A 23,330-nucleotide genomic window follows, 5' to 3' on the forward strand; every position below is an offset into this window, starting at 1 on the left:
TTCATGTGTCTGTTGGCCATCTGGGATGTCTTCTTTGCAGAAATGTCTGCTTTTTCATGTCCTCTTGCCCTTTTCTTGATTGGATTATTTGTTCTTTGGGTGTTGAGTTTGCTAAGCTCTTTATAGATTTTGGATACTAGCCTTTTATCTGATTTTATCATTTGCAAATATCTTCTCCCATTCTGTTTTTTGTCTTTTGGTTTTTTGTGTTAACTGTTTCCTTTGCTGTGCAAAAGCTTTTGATCTTGATGAAATCCCCCCAATAGTTCATTTTTGCCCTTGCTTCCCTTGTCTTTGGCGATGTTTTTGCTTGTTTCTACAAAAAAATTTATTGCAGCTGAGGTTGAAGAGGTTTCTTGCCTGCCTGTGTTCTCCTCAAGGATTTTGATGGATTCCTTTCTCACATTGAGGGTCCTTCATCCATTTTTTAGTCTATTTTCATGTGTGGTGTGAGGAAATGGTCCAATTTTATTTTTCTGCATGTTGCTGTCCAATTTTCCCAACACCGTTTGTTGAAGAGGCTGTCCTTATTCCATTGAACGTTCTTTCCTACTTTTTCAAAGATTAGTTGACAATAGAGTTGAGGGTCTATTTCTGGGATCTCCATTCTGTTCCATTGATCTATGTGTCTGTTTTTGTGCCAGTACCATACTGTCTTGATGATGACAGCTTTGTAATAGAGCTTGAAGTCCGGAATTGTCATGCCGGATATTGGCTTTCTTTTTCAACATTTGCTCTGGCTGTTTGGAGACTTTTCTGGTTCCATATAAATTTTAGGATTATTTTGTTCCATTTCTTTAAAAAAAATGGATGGTATTTGGATAGGGATTGCATTTAAATGTGTAGATTGCTTTGGGTAGCATAGGCATTTTCACAATATTTTTTTCTTCCAATCCATGAGCATGGAACACTTTTCCATTTCTCTGTGTCTTCCTCAATTTCTTTCATGAGTACTTTATGGTTTTCTGAGTATAGATTATTTGCCTCTTTGGTTTAGGTTTAATCCTAGCTGTTTTATGGTTTGGGGTGCAATTGTAAATGGGGTTGACCCTCCTTAATTTCTTTCTTCTGTCTTGTTGTTGGTATAAAGAAAATTCAACTGATTTCTGTGCATTGATTTTCTATCCTGACACTTACTGAATTCCTGTACCAGTTCTAGCAGATTTGGAGTGTAGTCTTCTGAGTTTTCCATATATAGTATCACACCATCTGCAAAGAGTGATAGCTTGACTTATTGGCCAATTTGGTTGCCTTGAATTTCTTTTTGTTTTTCTCATTGCTGAGTCTAGGACATCTAGTATTATGTTGAATAGCAGTCGTGATAATGGACATCCATGCTGTGTTCTTGGCCTTAGCGGGAAAAGGTCTCAGTTTTTCTCCATCGAGAATGGTATTTGCAATGGGTTTTTCATAGATGGCTTAGATAATATCGAGATATATGCCCTCTATTCCTACACTTTGAAGAGTTTTGATGAGGAAGGGGCTGCTATACTTTGTTGAATGCCTTTTTTTCAGCATCTATCTCAATAGATCCTCTCAAAGATCATGTGGTTCTTGTTCTTTCTTTTATTATGTATTGGTATCACATTGATTGATTTACGGATGTTAAACCATCCTTGCAGCCCTGAAGTAAATCCCACTTGGTCGTGGTGAATAATCCTTTTTAATATACTGTTGGATCCTATTGGCTAGTAGTTTTGGTGAGAATTTTCGCATCTGTGTTCATCAAGGATATTGTTCTGTAATTCTCTTTTTTGATGGGATCCTTGTCTGCTTTGGGGATCAAGGTGATGTTGGCCTCATAAAATGGGTTTGGAAGTTTTCCTTCCATTTCTATTTTTTGGAACAGTTTCAGAAAAATAGGAATGAATTTTCTATAAATGTTTGGTAGAATTCCCCTGGGAAGCTGTTTGGCCCTGGGCTTTTGTTTGTTTGGAGATTCCTGATGACTGTTTCAATCTCCTTACTGGTGATGGGTCTGTTCATGTTTTCTATTTCTTCCTGGTTCAGTTGTGGTAGTTTATATGTCTCTAGGAGTGCATCCATTTCTTCCAGATTGTCAAATTTGTTGGTGTAGAGTTGCTCATAGTATGTTCTTATAATTGTTTGTATTTCTTTGGTGTTGGTTGTGATCTCTCCTCTTTCATTCATGATTTTATTTATTTAGGTCCTTTCTCTTTTTTTTTGATAAGTCTGGCCAGGGGTTTATCAATCTTAGTAATTCTTTTATAGAACCAACTCCTAGTTTTGTTGATTTGTTTTATTGTTTGTTTGTTTTTGGTTTTTATTTCATTGATTTCTGCTCTGATCTTTATGATTTCTCTTCTCCTGCTGGGTTTAGGCTTTCTTTGTTGTTCTTTTCTCCAGCTCCTTTAGAGGTTGTAGGGTTAGGGTTGTGTATTTGAGATCTTTCTTGTTTTCTTGAGAAAGGCTTTCATTGCCATATATTTTTCCTCTCAGGGCTGCCTTTGCTATGTCCCACTGATTTTGAACCATTGTGTTTTCATTGTCATTTGTTTCCATGAATTTTTTTCAATTCTTCTTTAATTTCCTGGTTGACCCTTTCATTCCTTAGAAGGATGCTGTTTAGTCTCCATGTATTTGGGTTTTCTTTCCAAAATTTTCCTCTTGTGACTGAGTTCTAGCTTCAAAGCATTGTGGTCTAAAAATATGCAGGGAATGATCCCAATCTTTGATTATACCAGTTGCAACCTGATTTATGACTCAGGATGTGATCTATTCTGGAGAATGTTCCCATGTGCCCTAGTGAAGAATGTGTATTCTGTTGCTTTGGGATGGAATGTTCTGAATAAATCTGTGATGTCCAATAGGTCCAGTGTGTCATTGATAGCCTTTACTTCCTTGTTGATCTTTTGCTTGGATGATCTGTCCATTTCAGTGAGGGGAGTGTTAACATACCCTACTAGGATTATATTACTGTTGATGTGTGTTTCTTTCATTTTGTTATTAATTGGTTTATACAGTTGGTTGATCCCACGTTAGGGGCATGGATATTTAAAAATTGTTAGATCTTGTTGTTGGACAGACCCTTTGAGTATGATATAGTGTCATTCCTCATGTCTTATTATAGTGTTTGGCTTAAAAATCTAATTGATATGATATAAAGATTGCCACCCCAGCTTTCTTTTGATGTCCATTAGCATGGTAAAATTGTTTTCCGTCCCCTTACTTTAAATCTGGAGGTGTCTTTGGGTCTAAAATGATTTTCTTTGTAGGCAGAATATGGATGGGGTTTTGTTTCTTTATCCATCCTGATACCCTGTATCTTTTGATTGGTGCACTTAGCCCATTTACATTCAGGGTAACTATTGAGACATATGAATTTAGTGCTATTGTATTGCCTGTAAGGGGAATGTTACTGTGTATTGCCTCTGTTCCTTTCTGGTCTACTACTTTTAGGGTGTCCTCTTTGCTTATTAACTTTAATGTACTATTTTTGTGTGGACATGTTTTCCTTTTTCATGGGTATATACTGAGAAGTGGAAATTGTTGGTTCCTATGATAACTGTGTGTCATCTTTGAGGAATTTGCAAACTGTTATCCAAAGTGGTTGTACCACTTTTAATTCCCAGATGCAATATATGAGGATTTTAATTTCCAAAGTTCTTGCCAACACTATTTATTATTTGTCTTTTTTTTTTTTTTTACAGCTATATACTACTGGACATGAGGTTGTATCTTATTATGGTTTTGACTTATATTTCTCTGATGCCTAATGATGCTGAGCATTTCTTTTTCATGTGCTTATTAGCTGTTTGTATATCTTCCATGTAGAAATTTCTTTTAGATACTTTGCTTATTATTTTTAAATATTTTATTTGTTTATTTGACAGGGAGAGGGGACAGAGGGAGTCAGAACACAAGCAGGGGAAGGGGAGAAGGGAGAAGCAGTCCTCCCGCCAAGCAGGGAATGGGATGCAGGGCTGGATCCATCCCAGCGTCCTGAAATCATGACCTTAGCTGAAGGTAGTTGCTTAACGATGAGCCACTCAAATGCCAACTTTGCTCATTTTTTATTGGATTTTTTTGTCTTCTTCTTATTGAGATGTGGGTGTTTTTTATGTGTTTTCAGTACAAGCTGATTACCAGACATGATTTGCAAATAATTCTCCAGTTCTCTGGGGTTTTGTTGTTTTGTTTTGTTTTGTTTTCTTTGTTTACTTTCTCGATTGTATCCTTTGAAGCACAAAGTTTTAATTTTAATGAAGTCCAACTAATATAAATTTAATTTCGGTTGCTTATGCTTTTAGTATTATACCTAAGAAACCATTGCTAAGTCCAAGGTTACAATGTTGTTCCTCATGTTTTTGTGTTAGGAGCTTTTAAAAATTATTATTTCAAGTCTTGCATTAGGTTTTTTGACCCATTTTTGAGTTTTAATTTCTGTATATGGTGTGAGGTTGAGGGGGGGGGGATCCAATTTCATTCTTCTACATGTGGATAATTATTTTTTCCCCAAAGAATTTTTATTCTGGATTGTGAAAATCAATTCTATTGATCTTTATGTGTCTGTTCCTTTGCCTGTAGATTAGTAAGCTAGCTTTGAAATCAGGAAGGACATAGATCTTCTTTAATTTACTTTCACAATATTTTAATTTTCAACAGTAAGAGCTTTGAATTGATTTTTTTTTTTATTAAATTTATTTGTACTGTTTATTCTTCCTGATGGTACTATATATGGAATTGTTTTTTACGTTTTTTAATTCCATTTGGAGTGGTCATTGCAAATATATAGAAATGCTGTTGATTTTCTGTGTATTAATCTTTTATCCTGAAAAAAATTGCTTAGTTCGTGTTTTTGATCTAATATTATTTTAGTGGCAACCCTTTAGATTTTCTCTACATATGAATCATGTCACCTGCCAATAAAGATAGATTTATTGGGTACCTGGGTGGCTCAGTGGCTTAAGCCGCAGCCTTCATCTCAGGTCATGATCTCAGGGTCCTGAGATCAAGTCCCACATCAGGATTTCTTTTCTTTCTGCTCAGCAGGAAGCCTGCTTTCCTCTCTTTATCTCTCTCTATCTTTCTGCCTGCCTCTCTGCCTACTTGTGACCTCCTTCTGTCAAATAAATAAATAAAATCTTAAAAAAGGATAGATTTATTACTTCCTTTCAAATTAGAATTTATTTTATTTCACATTCTTATCTAATGTTTTTATCTAGTACCTATGTAAACACATTGAACAGAAGTGGAAAGGGTAGCTTTTTCTTGTCTTTTTTTTTTTCTTTTCTATGAAAGAAAGCATTTAAGTCTTTCAATCACACCATTAAGTATGATGTTGGCATGGGTTTTTTGTACGTGCTTTTTTTTTTCAGTTGGAGGAAGTTCAATTCTATTCCTAGATTACTGAGTATTCTTATCATGAAGGTTGTTGGAGCTCATGAAATAACAATGAAATTTTTTTCACATTTATTAAGATGATCGTGCAGTTTTGTCTTTTATTCTGTTGGTATGTGGTATTATATTAATTGATTTTTCAGATGTTAAAGCCACTTTGTTTTCTGTTGGGCACAGCAAAGATGGCGCTGGCCCTGCCTTCTCTTCCAGCTAGAAAAGGGCGGCCACCGTGGAAAGTATTTGGCGTCAACGTGGCGGTTTCAGTTCCGCATATCTCTGATATTCCTCCTCCTCTCGCCCAACACAACCCTACCCAGTTTACTGACTACGTAACACAAACCCCATAGGCTCTCCCCACTGACCTCATTTCCCATCCCCTACCCAATATAAGCTGCAACCCCCGCTCAATAAAGTGAGATCCTGCTTCGACAGATCCCCGGAGTCTGGTGTGGTTCGTTAATGCGCCTGGACTCGCGACACTCGCCATCCCACTCAGCCCCAAGGGGAGCTACCGGCTGGCCCAGATGCTCTCCTCGTGCCTGTCGGCCCGCCAAAACCTACCGGAGGTCCGACAGTTTTTCCTGGGATTAATTACAATTTTTTGGTGTATAATTCTTTTTATATGGTTAAGTATTTGTTTTTGTTAACATTTTGTTGAGGATTTTTTACATATATTCATAATGGATATTGACCTATAGGTTTCTTGTGATGTCATTTATTTTGGTTTTTACTATCATGTTTTATTTAGTGGTCATGTGTTTTCTCTTCTTGTACTTTTGGGGGGATTTTAGAAAGAGAAACAGTATTAACTTTTCTTAAAATTCTTGGTAGAACCATTCAGTGAATCCACCTGGACCTGGGGGCTTTCCTTTGTGGTAGTTTTTTTTTTTTTTTTTTTTTTTTTTTTTTGAGAGAGTGAGCACAGGCAGACAGGCAGGCAGAGGCATAGGGAGAAGCAGGCTTCCTGCTGAGCAAGGAGCCCGATGTGGGACTCGATCCCCCCCCAGGGCGCTGGGATCATGACCTGAGCCGAAGGCAGCAGCTTAACCAACTGAGGCCACCCAGGCGTCCCTGTGGTAGTTTTTTTGATTACTAATTCAATCCCTATTTTTGTTGTTATGTGTCTAAAACAGTTTCATGTTTTTCTAATGACTTGTCCCTTTCACCTAGTTATCTCATTTGTTGGCATACAATTTATATTAATATTCTCTTATGATCCTTCTTATTTACATAAAGTTAGTAGTAATATCTTCAGTCTCATTTCTTATTTTAGAAATGTGAGTCTCTCTTTTTTGGATATGTATCTAGTTAAAGTTTTATTAGTTTTTGTTGGTATTTGGAAAGAACCAAATTTTGGTACTGTTTATTTTGCTTTATTGTTATTCTCTATTTTTTTGGTATTCTAATTCTGAGCTTTTTTTAAAAAATTTTTTTCTTCTACTAGTTTCGGATATTGTTTCCTTTCTTTCTGTTTTTTCTAGTGTCTGTATTTTAAAAGGTCATTTTCAGTTTTTACTGAGACATATTGGCATATAACATTATAATGTATACAACTTAATAATTTGGTACATGTACACATAGTGAGTTGATTCCTATAATTTTAGTTAACATCCATCACCTCATATAGGTATAAATTTTTTTTTTTGTAATGAAACTTTTTAAAGATCTACTCTCTTAACTACTTTTAAATATACCATGACAGTGTCATTAACTACAGTCAATATGCTGTGTATTAGCTCCCCTCCCCAGTTTCTTACTCATGTTGGAACTAAAAGTTTGTATTTTTTTTTTTTAATTTTTTAAATTTATTTTCAGCATAACAGTATTCATTGTTTTTTGTACCACACCCAGTGCTCCATGCAATCTGTGCCCTCTATAATACCCACCACCTGGTAACCCCAGCCTCCCACCCCCCACTCCTTCAAAAACCCTCAGATTGTTTTTTCAGAGTCCATAGTCTCTCATGGTTCACCTCCCCTTCCAATTTCCCCCAACTCCGTTCTCCTCTCTATCTCCCCATGTCTTCCATGCTATTTGTTTATGCTCCACAAATAAGTGAAACCATATGATAATTGACTCTCTCTGCTTGACTTATTTCACTCAGCATAATCTCTTCCAGTCCCGTCCATGTGGCTACAAAAGTTGGGTATTCGTCCTTTCTGATGGAGGCATAATACTCCATAGTGTATATGGACCCCACATCTTCCTTATCCATTCGTCTGCTGAAGGGCATCTTGGCTCTTTCCACAGTTTGGCAACCGTGGCCATTGCTGCTATAATCATTGGGGTACAGATGGCCCTTCTTTTCACTACATCTGGGGTAAATATCCAGGAGTGCAATTGCTCTGTAAGAAGTAATTACACAGAAACTTAAGATATTTTGTTGTGGACATTACAATATGACTGTATGTAATAAAATGCCAATAATTTGTAGAATATTAACTGTGGTATCTTATCCTTTACCTCTAGGAAAGTGGTGGGGTTTCTTTAGGCTTTCAATAAGAAGAATATGTTCAATATATTTCTTCCTGGAGAACTAGCCTTTTTTTCTGGTTGGCTGCTAATCATTTTAGCATTTTTGTTCCAGCGTCTTACTCTGAAGGTCATTTCTGGGGGGATCTACTTATACAGTGAGTATTTTGGCCCTAAGATGTCTAGTTACCACTAAATCTCCATAGAACTTCTTGAGGTAAATAAAATACCTTATCTCATGAGTCAAACTGCGAAATTATAGCATGTTAGACTATAAATAGATGAAGAAAAACATCTAGTAAAACCCTGGCATGACAGATAAAGAAACAAGGACAAGAGATGTTATATAAGGAAAACCAATGAAGTACTCATGTACTAGGAATACTCATATTACATGTACTTATTTTAATATTTAATTAAGTATAAATGTAATCATAATGTTTCATACTTAGGAGTTAGGCAAATGAGATTATCAATGAACAATGAAAGCATACAAAACATTTTAAGGTAGTAATTATAATTATAGTAAAAAAAGGTAACAAATTACTAATGGTGTGTCTGTTTATTTTAAAATAACACAGGATTATTGAAAGAATATTTGGAAAAGTATGGAAGAGAATAAAAGAAGTAAGATTCACCTCTGGTCTCCATCCAGATATATACTTAATGTGAAAAAATGCATGCATTTTTTTTTTTTTTTTGCTCATTTTGATTATTTCTATCTGTATAGTGTTTAAATTTGCATAATATGAAGTAAATAAATAAATAAATATATATATATATGTATATATATATATTTTTTTTTTAGAAAGAAAGACTGTGTGTGTGGAAGTGAGGGGGAAGGACCAGGGATAGGGAGAGAGAGAATCTAAAGCAGGCTCCACTTTCATCTCTCATCATGGAGCCCATTGTGGGGCTCCATCTCACAACCCTGAGGTCATGAACTGAGCCAAAATCAAGAGGTGGGTCACTTAATCACCCTACCATCACTCACTCAAAACCCCCGACCACCCAGGGAACTCAAACCCCCTGACCGCCAGGGGGGCAGTCATCGACTGCCCAGGTTGACTGCGCCCAGGCAATTGACCCCTATTGATCTACAAGCAGAGGGATGGAGCATCCCTACATCCACTCCAGCCCTGGGGAGCATGGCTGCATCCAGCTTCTTCTTCCCAGTGGGCTATACCTTAGAGCTATAGCTATAGCTACCTATAGCCAGTGGGGTTATACCCTAGAGCTCCGCATCCAGAAAGATAGACAAGGTCCTGATACCTCCAGAGGCTTTTCCCAGAAATTCCTACGCTGGCTCAGTGCTTGTAGTTTGATCCCGGACAAGCCCCCAATGTTAGGGTCCGTGATCAAAGGAACGAGACTCATTCAAAGCGAAAGCCAAGCAAAGCTTTATTTTGCGTCAAGCATCAGAAACCAAACCAACTAGTAGGGGCTATCTCTTATGAAGAGGAGATGATGATGACCCCAACAAGGCCACTCCCAATGAGGCCGCTCTGCATGAGACCACTCTGGACGAGGCCGCTCCAGACAAGCCAGGCACCCCCATAAATATATAATTTTTAGAGAATCTTGTTGCAATTTGCCAGATGCCTTATTTCTTTAAAGGAGAGTACAGAAGTATTCTGGGATCCTCATAATTAATGGAAAGCAAGTACTTTTTAAGAACTCTTTATTTTACATAATAAATATGGAAAGTCTTCATAAACATTGACTTGGATTCAAGTGTTGTTTTGCAACGTCATAACAGCAGCTACTATTACTAATTATTATGATTATACAACTAATCATCATTCTCCTTGTCCTCTTCCTCCTCATCTTGTTCCACTCCTATTGACATCATCACAATCTCTTAGTGTGAAAGGAGACATCTTCCAAGAATAGGGTTAGATTGAATAGAACTTTCACTAATCTTACCTCAGGCTTTACCTTTGTGAAAGTTTCCATAGGTTGCCCGAATAATTTGTAATCAAGAAAAGATTTCATTAACCCCTAAATAAGACCTCAGGTTTAGGGGCGCCTGGGTGGCTCAGTGGGTTAAGCCGCTGCCTTTGGCTCAGGTCATGATCTCGGGGGTCCTGAGATGGGAGTCCCCCACATCAGGCTCTCGGCTCAGCAGGGAGGCTGCTTCCCTCTCTCTCTCTCTCTCTGCCTGCCTCTCCATCTACTTGTGATTTCTCTCTGTCAAATAAATAAATAAAATCTTTAAAAAAAAAAAAAAGACCTCAGGTTTATGTTGCTGCTAATCAAATGGTAGACAAAAAGGATCTCTGAATAGATCATTTAATAGTTCAGTAAGGGGATGCTTGCTGCCAATGTCTTAAAGATATACAATGAATATTTTAAAAACACATATATTCTTTTTCTTATAGGAAATATCATCCTATATACTTTGTAACTTCAAAAAAACTATTGATAGTTTCCAGATAGAAGTGGTAGAAATTTAATAAGTGTTCAGAATTTATGGTCCTTATCATACATGAAATATCCATTTTTCCCCCTTGATCATTTTGGACATTATGGTGTCAAGAACTAAGTTCCCTATGGGATTTTACTGAAGTTTCATGCAGGCTTGGTATATGGCAGAGAACCCTTGCTCCAATAAGCATATCCATTTTATGTTCTAAATGTCAAACTCTGGGATCACAAATGAGGAATTACTCAAATGCTGTAAGAAAGGCAAATAATTTTGGATTTGGCTGCCAATATTATTGGGGGACACATAATATTGTTAAGGAATTGTCTTCCCCTTAAGCTAGAATAATGGGTGGTGAAGAGCCTTAACACCAAAAAATATGAGCATTTCATACCTCATCTGATTGTCAAACAATGTGTTTACTCTTAAGTATGGCAAAGAATATTTACAAATTTGCTAGAATATACAGTCTTTATCTTTGGAAACTAGTTCTTATTCAGTGAGGAATCATATCAAAATTAGGTGGGACAAATTTTAGATTTTTAATAATACTCATAATAGTAACAAAATCATGACAGTAGTTAATACTACTATTTCTGTATCACTGATTATGTGCCAGAGACCTTTTAAGGGATTTATAGATATTAAAAAATTTTTTCACTGAAAGAAATATGAGATTGATAATGTAGAGTTGGCATAGTCTTATCTTTAACATCTGGTTTTTCTGTCATGTTGTCTGAACTCTTGCAACAACCTCCTAAATGGTTCTCTTTTTCATTCTTGCCCCTCTACAATCCAATCCAGTGATGGCATCTTGGATACTTTTTTGAAAAAGGAAATCTGATCATATATTTCCCTTTTCACATTCCATTTTCCCCTTTTATTAGCTCCATAATGCTCTTAGTAGATGCTTCAGAAGCCTTATAATTATTTGTCTCTAACATACTTGTCCCAACATCATCAGCCTCTTTATTCAGCCTCTTTCTATTAGACAAAACAGACTTCTCAGGAACTGTCATTATTACTCTACCTTATTTACTTTTTCAGAGTCTTTCCTCTCTCCCCATTCCTTCCTCTCTTCAAGTCTCACTTATCAATGATATGAGATACCTTTCTATGATTCCTGCTGAATGTTCATTACTATTGCAGTCTTTCCTTATTATAATACTTTTCACATAATTTTTTTTTATCACATGCTTGTATTTTGTCTTTCCAAGTAGAATGTCAGGCATGTATGGGGTAGAAATTGTGTTTTACACTGTTCTCTGAAATATCCAGGACTTACCTCTGAGCTAGTCACTTCCAGGAAATATTCTTTGAATGAATGAATGATACTTTCTTTTGTGTTGAATAATGAAGGCCTAACTGACCCTATTCCCCAAAGTCTCCAGGTATAATATGTTGTTTTGCAATGATAATACAAAAATTCCACATTGTAATTTCATCTAATATAATTGTAATATTAGAAATGATTTACATTTTTAATTAGCATATATCAGCTTCCCATATCTTTCTCACTGTAATCAGACCTTCTAAATAAAGAATACAGAATCATTTCTACTGAAAATAAAATATAAACAAATCAAAAACATACAGAAATAGGTTACTATATAGGCAAGAGATTGACAGATTTGTTGGTGAGTCCTCCTCCAATAAACTGAAAATGTGGTAGGAATAAGTGAGGAAATTCAGGATCCCAGTAGACTTGAGTGAACTATATTTCATCTTTCCTCAATAAGTCAGATAATATAGTGCATCTACCTGAAGGGGAAAAAAGCAAACAAAATGTAGAGGAAACAGGAATATTATAATGTGAATATACCAGGTAATTTTCTGAAAGGAGCTTGAAATAATTTAGCCAAAAGCTGTTTATAAAAAGTGCCTGTGGTTTGGAGAAAGTCTCAAGATGGAGGAGGAGTAGCAGACTGAGAGGACATCCAGCTGCAGGAGTACAGGTTAGATAGTTATCAACATTCTGTACACTTACAAATTCAACAGGAGATTCAAGAGAAGAGCAGCAATTCTAGGAACAGAAAATAGACCACTTTCTTAAAGGTAGGAAGTGCAGAGAAGTGAATCCAAAGTGACAGGAAGATAGACTGCTGGGGGAAGGACCAGCGCAGCTCCTGGCAAGCGGTGGAGAAATAGAGCACAGAATTTGAACTTTTAAAATTCTGCTCCACTGAGGGACATCGATCCAGAGGCTAAGCAGGGGCGGAGAAGCCCACACAGGGACAGTGTGGTCTCAGGTTCCATGGGGGTAACAAAAGGATCAGGGTTGTCTGACTGTAGCAGAGCTCAAAAGTATTAGAGCGGGGAAGGCGGCTATGGAGACGGAACTTGGTGGAGAGAGCTCTCAGCTTGGGATTACCTTAAACTGTGATCTGTGCACAATCAGACCACTAACTCTTTGAGCAGGGATGCCACAAGTGGCAGATCTGGGGGAGAACACACCAAAAGAGCAGAGTTCTGTTGGGTTTGGAGATTCCAAAAGGGGCTGTGCACCAGAGACAGAAATGCTCAGTCACAGGCCAGTGTGAGCTTGGAGCACAGTGGGAGACCAGGAAGATGGAAGTGATTGAGCGATTTTTTCTCAGAAGACATACTGAGGAGTGGGACCCCGAGCTCTCAGTTTCCTCTGCGCTGTAGATTGGGAGGACCAACCATTTTCATTCCCATCTTCCAGAGAGAGCTCTACGGAAATTGTTCAGGTAACAAAAGCTCCCAAGAGTGGAACCCCGAGCAGACTATTTAGCCCAGCCCCTGGCAAGGGTGGTGCAGTTTCGCCTTGTAAAAAGACATTTAAGGATCACTACAACAGGCCCCTCCCCCAGAAGATCAACAAAAACATCTAGCCAAGACCAAGCTCACTGATCAGGAACAGCAGAATTCCAGAGGAGTAAAAACAAAGCATGGAATTTATGTCTTTTTCCTCATGATTCTTTAATCTTGCAAAAGTTAAACTTTAAAAATTTTTGTATTCTAATTTTTTTAACTTTTTCCTCTTTCCTCTTTTAATGTTTTTTAACTACGTTTTATATCTTAACAACACCTTCTCTAAAAACCAAAAAATAAAAACAACCCCTTTTAAACCTTCATTATTATAGTGATAAATATTTTATCCTTCATCTTATCTAAACTTTATTTTTGGTACACGTATAGGATTTTTCTTCTAAAAAGTTTTGGGATATGACTTCTTCTAATAGATCAAAATATGTCCTAAATCAAGCACAAGGCCTTGTTCTAGTCTCCATCTTGAGGCAAATTCTCTCCACTTTCTTTTCCCAACCAGCTTATCTTTACCAATTCTTTTTTTTAAAATTAAAAAAGTTTTCATCTTTACAATCATATTCCATCCCTTCATCATATTTACCCTTATTTTTGTGTATATAGTTTTTCTTTTGTTATAATTTTGGGAGGTAGTTTTTCCTAAGAGAACAAAATACACCCAAAATCAATGTGGGTGGCTCTGTTCTATTCACCAGTCCAATGTATGTGTGTGTATACACACACACCACACACAAATATATATATATATATATATATATATTCAATATATATTAATATATATGTAACATATATTTTATTTTATTTATATTTTCTTATATATATATTTATATATGCATATGTGTGTGTATTTTTAATTTTAATATTATATATTTATATATGTGTGTGTGTGTGTTTTTAATTAAAAAAGTTATTTTTAAACTTCTTTTTACACCCCCATCCTACTCCCTCCAGTATGGGATCTCTTCTGATATGGATAGCATACATTTTTCTAGGGTCTTTACCACCCTTTACTATTTTATTCTCTCAGTCATATACTCTTATCATATACTCTTATCTCGAAAAAAATGACAAGGCAGAAAAAACTCACCACAAAAAAAAGAACAAGAGGCAGCACCAAAGGCTAGGGATCAAATTGATACGGACATTGGTAAGATGTCAGATCTAGAGTTCAGAATGATGATTCTCAAAGGCCTAGCTGGGCTTGAAAAAATACATGGAAGATTTTAGAACCCTGTCTGGAGAAATAAAAGCCCTTTCTGGAGAAATAAAAAGAGCTAAAATCTAAACAAGCTGAAATTTGAAAAAAAAGCTATTAATGGGATGCAATCAAAAAGTAGAGTCTCTTACTGCTAGGATAAAGGAGGCAGCAGAAGAGAGAATTAGTGAAATAGAAGACCCAAATGATGGAGAAATAAAGAAGCTGAGCAAAAGAGAGACAAAACAACTCCTGGACCATGTGGGGAGAATTTGAGAGATAAGTGATACCATAAGATGAAACAATATTAGAATAATTGAGATTACAGAAGGGGAAGAAAAGAGAGAGAGGGGAGAAGCAGAAGGTATATTGAAGCAAATTATAGTAGAGATTTCCCTAATATGGCAAAGGGAACAAGCATAAAAAAATCCAGGAGGCACAGAAAACTCCCCTCAAAAATCAATAAGCAAAAAAAGTACACACCCCATCATCCCATAGTAAAATTTATGTCTTAGTGACAAAGAGAAAATCCTGAAAGCAGCCCAGGAGAAGAAGTCTGTAACATACAATGGTAGAAATATTAGATAGGCATAAGATTTATCCACAGAGACCTGGCAGACCAGAAAGAAACTGGTATGATACATTTAGAACAATAAATGAAAAAAAAAAAAATGCATCCAAGAATAATACATCCCAGCTAGGTTATCACTGAAAATAGAGGGAGAGATAAAAAAACCTTCGAAGACAAACAAAAAACTGAAAGAATTTGTAAACATCAAATAGCCCTGCAGGAAATTTTGAAAGGGCTCCTCTAAGCAAAGAGAGAGCCTAAAAAGTAGTAGACCAGAAAGGAACAGAGAAAAATATACAGTAACAGTCACCTTACAGGCAATACAATGGCAACTAAATTAATCTTTCAATAAATTACCCAGATGTGAATGGGCTAAATGCCCCAATCAAAAGACACAGGGTATCAGAATGGATTAAACAACAACAAAAAAAGAGACCCATTGATATGCTGTCTACAAGAAACTCATTTTAGACCCAAAGACACCACCAGATTTTAAAGGGAGGGTATGGAAAATCATTTACCATTTGCTAATGCACATCAAAAGAAAGCTGGGATGGCAGTCCCTTATATCAGATTAATTAGATTTTAAGCCAAAGACTATAAAAAGAGATGGGGAAGGACACTATATCATACTCAAAGTGGTCTCTCCAACAAGAAGATCTAACAATTTTAAATATCTATGCCCTTAATATGGGAGCAGCAGCCAATATATAAAATCAAGTAATAACAAAATCAAAGAAACATTTTGACAATAATACAATAATAGTAGGGGGAACTTAACACCTCCTTCACTGAAAATGGACAGATCATCCAAGCAAAGATCAAAAAAAGAAATAAAGGCCTTCAATCACACACTGGACCAGATGGACAACACAGATATATTAAACACATTCCATCCCAAAGCAACACAATGCACATTCTACTTTAGTGCACATGAAACATTTTCCAGAATAGATCACATCCTGGTTTGCGAATCAGCTCTCAACTGGTACCAAAAGATTGGGATAATTCCCTGTATATTCTCAGACCACAATGAAAATTAGAACTCAATAACAAACAGGAAAGTTGGAGAACTCAATAACACATCATGAAAGGAAAGAACACAAATACATGAAGGCTAAAAGCATCCTACAAAAAGGATGAATGGGTCAACCCAGGAAATTAAAGAAGAATTGAAAAAAAAATCATGGAAACAAATGATAATCAAAATACAACTGTTCAAAATCAGTGGGACACAACAAAGGCAGTCCTGAGAGGAAAAATATATAGCTATACAAAGCTTTCTCAAGAAAACAAGAAATGGTCTCAAATACACAACCTAACTCTATACCCAAAAGGGACTGGAGAAAGTACAGCCAAAGCAAACGGAAAGACTAAAACCCCAGCAGGAGAAGAGAAATAATAAAGATCAGAGGCAGAAATCAATGACATGGAAATAAAACAAACAACAACAACAACAAACAACAAAAATAGAAGAAATCAATAAAACAAGGCACTGGTTCTTTGAAAGAATTAATAAGATTGATAAACCCCTGGCCACACTTATCCAAAAGACAAAGAGAGAGAAAGGACCTAAATAAATAAAATCATGAATGAAAGAGGAGAGATCACAACCAACACCAAAGAAATACAAACAATTATAAGACACAATATTATGAACCACTACATGCTAGGAAATTTGACAATCTGGAAGAACAAAGAAATGGATGCATTCCTAGAGATCCCATCCATAAAAATACTGAAACTGGACAAGGAAAAAATAGAAAACCTGAACAAACCCATCACCAGTAAGGAGATTGAAACAGTCATCAAAAATCTCCAAAACAAAAAGAGCCCAGGACAGTCCCAGACGGCTTCCAAAGGGAATCCTACCAAACATTTAAAGAAGAATTCATTCCTATTCTCCTGAAACTGTTCCAAAAAATAAAAATTGAAGGAAAGCTTCCCAAACTCATTTTATGAAGCTAGCATTATCTTGATCCCCAAAACCAGACAAAGACCCTATCAAAAAAGATAACTTACAGACCAATGTCCTTGATGAACACAGATGTTAAAATTCTCACCAAATACTAGCCAAATCGGATCCAACAGTACATTAAAAGGATTATTCACCACGACCAAGTGGGATTTATTCCTGGGGCTGTGAGGGTTGGTTCAACATCCGCAAATTGGTTCAAAGTGAAATAATACATTAAAAAGAAAGAACAAGAATCAGATCATCTTCTCAATAGACGCTGCTGAAAAAAGCACTGACAAAGTACAGCATCCTATCTTGGTCAAAACTTTCACAGTGTATGGATAGAGCATACATACCTCAATATCGTCAAAGCCATCTATGAACAACCAACAGCGAATATCATTTTCAATGGAGAAAAACGGAGAACTTTTCGGCTTAAGTCAGGAACAGGGCAGGGATGTCCATTATCACCATTGCTACTCAAACATAGTGGTAGAAATCCTAGCCTCAGCAATTAGACAACAATAAGAAAATTAAAGGCATCTAAATCAGCAAAGAACAAATCAAACTATCACTCTTTGCAGATGATGTGATACTTTATGTGGAACCCCCAAAAGACTCCACTCCAAATTTGCTAGAACTTGTACAGGAATTCAGTAAAAGTGTCAGGATATAAAATGAATACACAGAAATCAGTTGTGCTTCTATGCACCAACAACAAGACAGAAGAAAGAGAAGAAATTAAGGTGTCAATCCATTTATAATTGCTCCCCAAACCATAAGATACCTAGGAATATATCTAACCAAAGAGGCAAAGAATCTATACTCAGAAAACTATAAAAGTATACTCATGAAAGAAATTGAAGAAAAACACAGAGAAATGAAAAAATGTTCCACGCTCATGGATTGGAAGAACAAATGTTTGTGAGAATGTCTATGCTACCTAAAGCATTCTACATGCTTTAACACAATCCCTATCAAAATACCATCCTTGTTTTTCAAAAAAATGGAACAAATAACCCCTAAAACTTATATGGAACCAGAAAAGAGCCCGAATAGCCAGAGGAATGTTGAAAAAGAAAGCCAGAGATGGTGGGCATCACAATTCCAGGACTACAAGCTCTATTACAAAGCTGTCATCATCAAAAACAGTATGGTACTGGTACAAAAACAGACACATAGATTAATGGAACAGAATAGAGAGCCCAGAAATAGACCCTTACCTCTATGGTAAACTAATCTTTGACAAAGCAAGAAAGAATGTCCAATGGGGGCAAAAAAAAAAAAAAACAAAACAAAACCGTCTCTTCAACAAATGGAGTTGGGAAAATTGGACATCCATATGCAGAAGAATGAAAACCGGACCATTTCCTTACAACACACACAAAAATAGACCCCCAAATGGATGAAAAAACCTCTATGTGAGAAAGGAATCCATCAAAATCTTTGAGTAGAACAACAGGCAGCAACGTGCTCTTTGACCTCAGCCACAGCAACTTCTTCTTTAAAAACATCATGAAAGGCAAGAGAGAAACAAGGCACAAATGAACTTGATCAATATCGAACACTTTTGCACAGCAAAGGAAACAGTCAACAAAACCAAAAGACAGGCCAACAGAATGGGAGAAGAAGATTTTGCAAATGACATATCAGATAAAAGGTTAGTATCCAATATTTATAAAGAACTTATCAGGGATCAACTCAACACCGAAAAAGAACAAAGAGCACAATGAGATATCACCTCACACACCAGTCAGAATGGCTAAAATTAACAATTCAGGAAATGGCAGATGCTTGGTGAAGATGTGAGGAGAAAGGAAAACCCTCCTACACTGCTGGTGGAATGAATGAAAGCTGGTGCAGTGACTCTGGAAAAGAGCATGGAGTTTCCTCCAGAAAGTTGAAAATAGAGCTACCCTACTTCCCAGCAATCACACTTCTGGGTATTTACCCTAAAAAGATACAAATATAGTGATCTGAAGGGGCATGCACATCCAAATGTTTATAGAGCAGCGATCTCCCACAATAGCCAAATTAGGGAGAGAGCCTAAATGTCCATCAACACCTGAGTGGATCAGGAAGAAGAAGTGGTACATATATAAAATGGAATACAATGCGCCATGAAAAGAAATGAAACTCTTGTCGTTTGCAAGGACATGGATGGAACTAGAGGGTATTATGGCTGAATGAAGTAAGTCCAATCGGAGGAAGACAATTATCATATGATTGCCCTGATATGAGGACTTTGAGAATCAATGTGGAGATTTGGGGAGTTACAGAAGGAAAAAAATGAAACAAGATGGGATCAGGAGGGAGATAAAAACATCAGAGACACTTAATCTCACCAAAGAAAAAACTAAGGGTTGCTTGGAGGCCAAGGTGTAGGCATGGTGAAGTTGGCTTATGGACATTGGGGAGGGGTATGTGCTTTGGGGTGTGCTGTGATTTGTGTACGCCTGATGATTCACAGACCTGTACCTCATGTGGCTAACAATATATTATATGTTAATGAAAAAAAAAGAATGAAATGAAATGAAACCTAAAAAAGGAAAAAAGAAAGTGCCGTGTGGTTTAAAAATTAAAATATGTAAATATACATATTGTTTCATAAATATACATACAAAAGAAAAAGTGCAATAGACTTTCATCTCTAATGTCACACGCACTCATTCATAATCATTAATAATTTTTTAAACTTAAGCCACTATGAATATTTAACATGCAATTTGTTTACTCTGTGCAGCTGCAAAAGTAATGAATGCGAATGGCAAAAACTGAATTCATCTTCTCAATTGAATCCTACCAACACTCATGGAAACACTTTTCCTAGAGTGCTGTAGTCTAGTTTCTTACAATTTAGCAAGCCATTTGATCCCAGATTTTCCAAAAACATGGTGAAGTTCTTGAGAGTATAGGCTTTTAATCTATCAGGTTCATGTTAAGAGCTTAATGATATTTGTGCATTAAATAAGAATATTTGCAAAAGTTGCTGGAAACTATCATAAAGTATGGAAATAGATATGTTCACCCTTCATTTTGGCTCATTTTTTCTTTGATGGAGGGTGTAATTTGAAAAAATTCAGACTAATAAACGTGTGTGTCCATACTTCAACAAGGTTTGTAAGTATTTAGTTAAGGAACATGCAACCATTAGTAACTTCAAATTATAGGTTCCTGAGTCTGGGATAGAGCTTCTATACCTTTCAATTCTGAAGGAGCCTTCAAAACAATATGGCAAGGACAGTTTAATTTTTAAAGGAAACTAAACAAGGAGGAAAACAATTTCCTCCAATGCTCCATAGATAGTTGTGCTAGAAATATGTAAATCTTAAGTCTAAATGTTTGCTTTGATAAAGATAGTTCATGAAATTTCTATCTTCTATAAAAATATGGAAAATTTATATGTGGAATGACTAGAAAGAGCATAGAGAATTTTTTAGGGTACTGAAACTACTCTGTTAGCACTATAGTGGTGAATACAGAACATTACTCCTTTGTCCAGACTTATCAAATGTACAACCCCTGGAAGGAACCTTAACATAAACTATGGACTTTGGAGTATCATGATCTGTCCATACAGTTTAATCAGTTGTAAACACATGTCCTCCTCTGCTGGGGGATGTTGATAATACAGGGAGGGATGAATGTGGGGGGGCTGGGCGTTTAAGGTGAATCTCTACTTAATATTGCTGTGGATGTAAAACTCCTCCTTAAGATAAAGCCTGTTACAAACAAATGAACAAGAACAAATACGTGATTGCTTCAATTTGTGGTTTATACTTGGCATGTTCTTGTATTAGCAATGGACCACAGGGTCTTAACTGACCTTATAATTTAAGCTTTCCATAATACCTTGTGAGATTGACAGATCATTTTATGTTTTCATCATTTCACTTATAAAAGACAATTTCCTTTAACTTTTATACAAGGTTGCCTTCTGAAACCACTTAGAATTAAGACTTCATGCTACCAGTTAAAAAAAAACATGACTTACCTAGTACTTCACTGTAAGACTGATCCCAACTCTTCTCATTAAATGTTTGGAACCAAAATTCAAAATAAAGCACATATATCTTACTTTTTCTACTCTCTCCATGAATGTCATTTGCTCACTTAATTCTGACTTGGTACCAGGTACATAAGATGGAATGAAAGGAAATCCTCCTCTATTCTTTTCAAATGCATAGCCAGGAGAGAAGCGAAGACTGTACACTAAAGATATTTTAAGTAGCTTAGCCAGAAGCACACCACAGGGTCCAATGGCATCTGCAAGAATGACATCAAACCTTGATTCTTATAGTTTTTGTCATAACTTTCTTGTTTAAACTCTGCATCTTTTTTTTAAAAAGATTTTATTTATTTATTTGAGAGAGAGAGAATGAGAATAAGTGAGCATGAGAGGGGGAAGAGCAGAGGGAGAAGAAGACCCCCTGCTGAGCAGGGACTCCGAAGGCGGGACTTGATCCCAGGACTCCAGGATCATGACCTGAGCTGAAGGAAATCGCTGAAGCAACTGAGTTTACCCAGGTACCCTAAACTCTGCATCTTTGCAAATTTCTTCAAGACAGTGAGAACATTTCCAAACGGCTTCTTGCATTAGTGAAAAAAAACATGTCCAAAATGTATATTTTGGTAGACCATTTATCCATTTTATTGACCAGTTGCATCATAGAAACCTGTGTCATTTTTTACTTAGATGAAGAGCATATCTCAAATTTTAGAGGAGATTTTTTGTTGGGATTTAATAAGAACAGAAGGTGAAAAATGTCAGAACAGTAACTTCGTGACCTCTCTGGACAAGTTAAACCAGGGATATTCTTTATATGGATCCAGTGGCTATATTCTGTGGGTCACAGCAGCACCTGGACCAGGATATTCTTTATATGGATCCAGTGGCTATATTCTGTGGGTCAAAGCAGCACCCTTCCACAACTCCTGGAGCTGAAGTAACAACTCAGCTACAGCTTTCCGTAGACATTCTGCTTCTTTTCAAATCCCACTTCTCTGTTATCATTACTTGTTTTTATATCCAAGGAGAAATCAATCAGGAAGTTAAAATATAACTCCTACATCTCAAAGTAAATACATTATATAAACTGTTTTTATGGCAAGTGGAAAACTTAAGATGTAAAAGGTAGATGTAAATGGTTTGTGTGGGCCTGTGTTTCTTTCTCTTCCATTTTATATCTAAAAGTAGAATTGTTGGGTCATATGGTAACTCTACGTTTGATGACTGGAACAATGTGAAATAATTCCCACCTGTAACCTTCAGTGGTTTCAATTTTCTGTATCTTGCCCACCACTTATTATTTAGCTCTTTGATTATAGTCATGCCTGTGGGGATGGAACTCATATTTCATTGTAGTCATGCTTGTCGGGGTGTTGAGTTACTTTTCCCAGAGGCCCTCCACCTCCCCTCCCTTGAGAATGAACCAATTTGCTCTTCTTTTTTTAAACAGTTGATTTTATAACCTGCCACTTTACTGAAATCATTGCTTAATTCCAAAAGTGTTTCATAACTTTTTTGTTTTTTCTATTTTTAAGATCATTATTACCAGCAAAATAGTGATAATGTTGCTGCTTCTTCATTCTCAATTTGGATGCCTTTTATTTCTTTGGCTGGCTTAATTGCTCTAGTGAGTACTTGCAGTACTCTGTTTGAATAGGAGTAGTGAGAATGGGCGACCTTGTCTTATATTTGATCACAGAGAAAACCCTTTCAGTTTCTCTCCTTTGATTATAATGTTAGCAGTGGATTTATCACAAATAGCTTTTCTTATGTTGAGGTCCATTCCTTCTTACTAAATCTGCTAAAGGTTTTTTTTTTTTATCAAAAAACATGTATTTTGTCAAATGCTTTTTCGGCATCTATTGACATCATCAACTGCATGATTTTTATCTTTGTGATGTGATGGAATTGCATTTGTTGATTTGTATATGTTGAACTATCCTTATATCCAGAGATAATTCCCAGTGGTCATGGTGTATACTTCTGTTAATGTGTTCTTGAATTCAGATTGCTGATATTTTGTTGAGAACTTTTGCATCTATATTCATCAGAAATGTCAGTGTATTCTTTTATCTGGTTTTGGTTTTAAGGTAATTTTGACTTCATAGAAAGAGTGAAAATGTATTCTCTTCTTTGACATTTTGGAAGAGTTTGAGGCTTGGTAGTCAATTTTTAAATGTTTCACACAATTCACCTGTCTGTCTCTGGAGTTTCTGTGTTAAGAGCTTTTTGAATACTTACTTAATCTTTGGACTCATTATTGGTATCTTTTGTTAATTTTAAAAACCAATTGTCTTATTATTGAATTGTAGGTTTTCATATAGCCTGATAAAGATCCCTAATGAGAGGTATAATTTGCAAATACATACTCAATTCTGTGGATTGTCTTTTCACTTTCTTTGTGGCATCCTTTACAGAATAGAAGTTTTAAATTTTGATAACATCCAATTTCTCTATTTTTGATTTGGTTGCTTGTGCTTTTGGTACCATATCTAAGCAAGCATTACCAAATCCAAGATCACAGTTTTAACCCTATGTTTTTTTCCTTAA

The 23,330-nt window shown here is 36.2% G+C and overlaps 1 pseudogene; it reads right to left on the reverse strand.

Moving 5' to 3' along the window:
* LOC123392049 overlaps window positions 1-23,330 on the reverse strand; it is a 47,297-nt pseudogene that overhangs the window by 14,773 nt on the left and 9,194 nt on the right.

Source organism: Mustela putorius, unplaced genomic scaffold (assembly GCF_011764305.1).
Source record: "Mustela putorius furo isolate JIRA1106 unplaced genomic scaffold, ASM1176430v1.1 tig00000430_pilon_pilon_pilon, whole genome shotgun sequence".
NCBI classification, from domain to species: domain Eukaryota; kingdom Metazoa; phylum Chordata; class Mammalia; order Carnivora; family Mustelidae; genus Mustela; species Mustela putorius.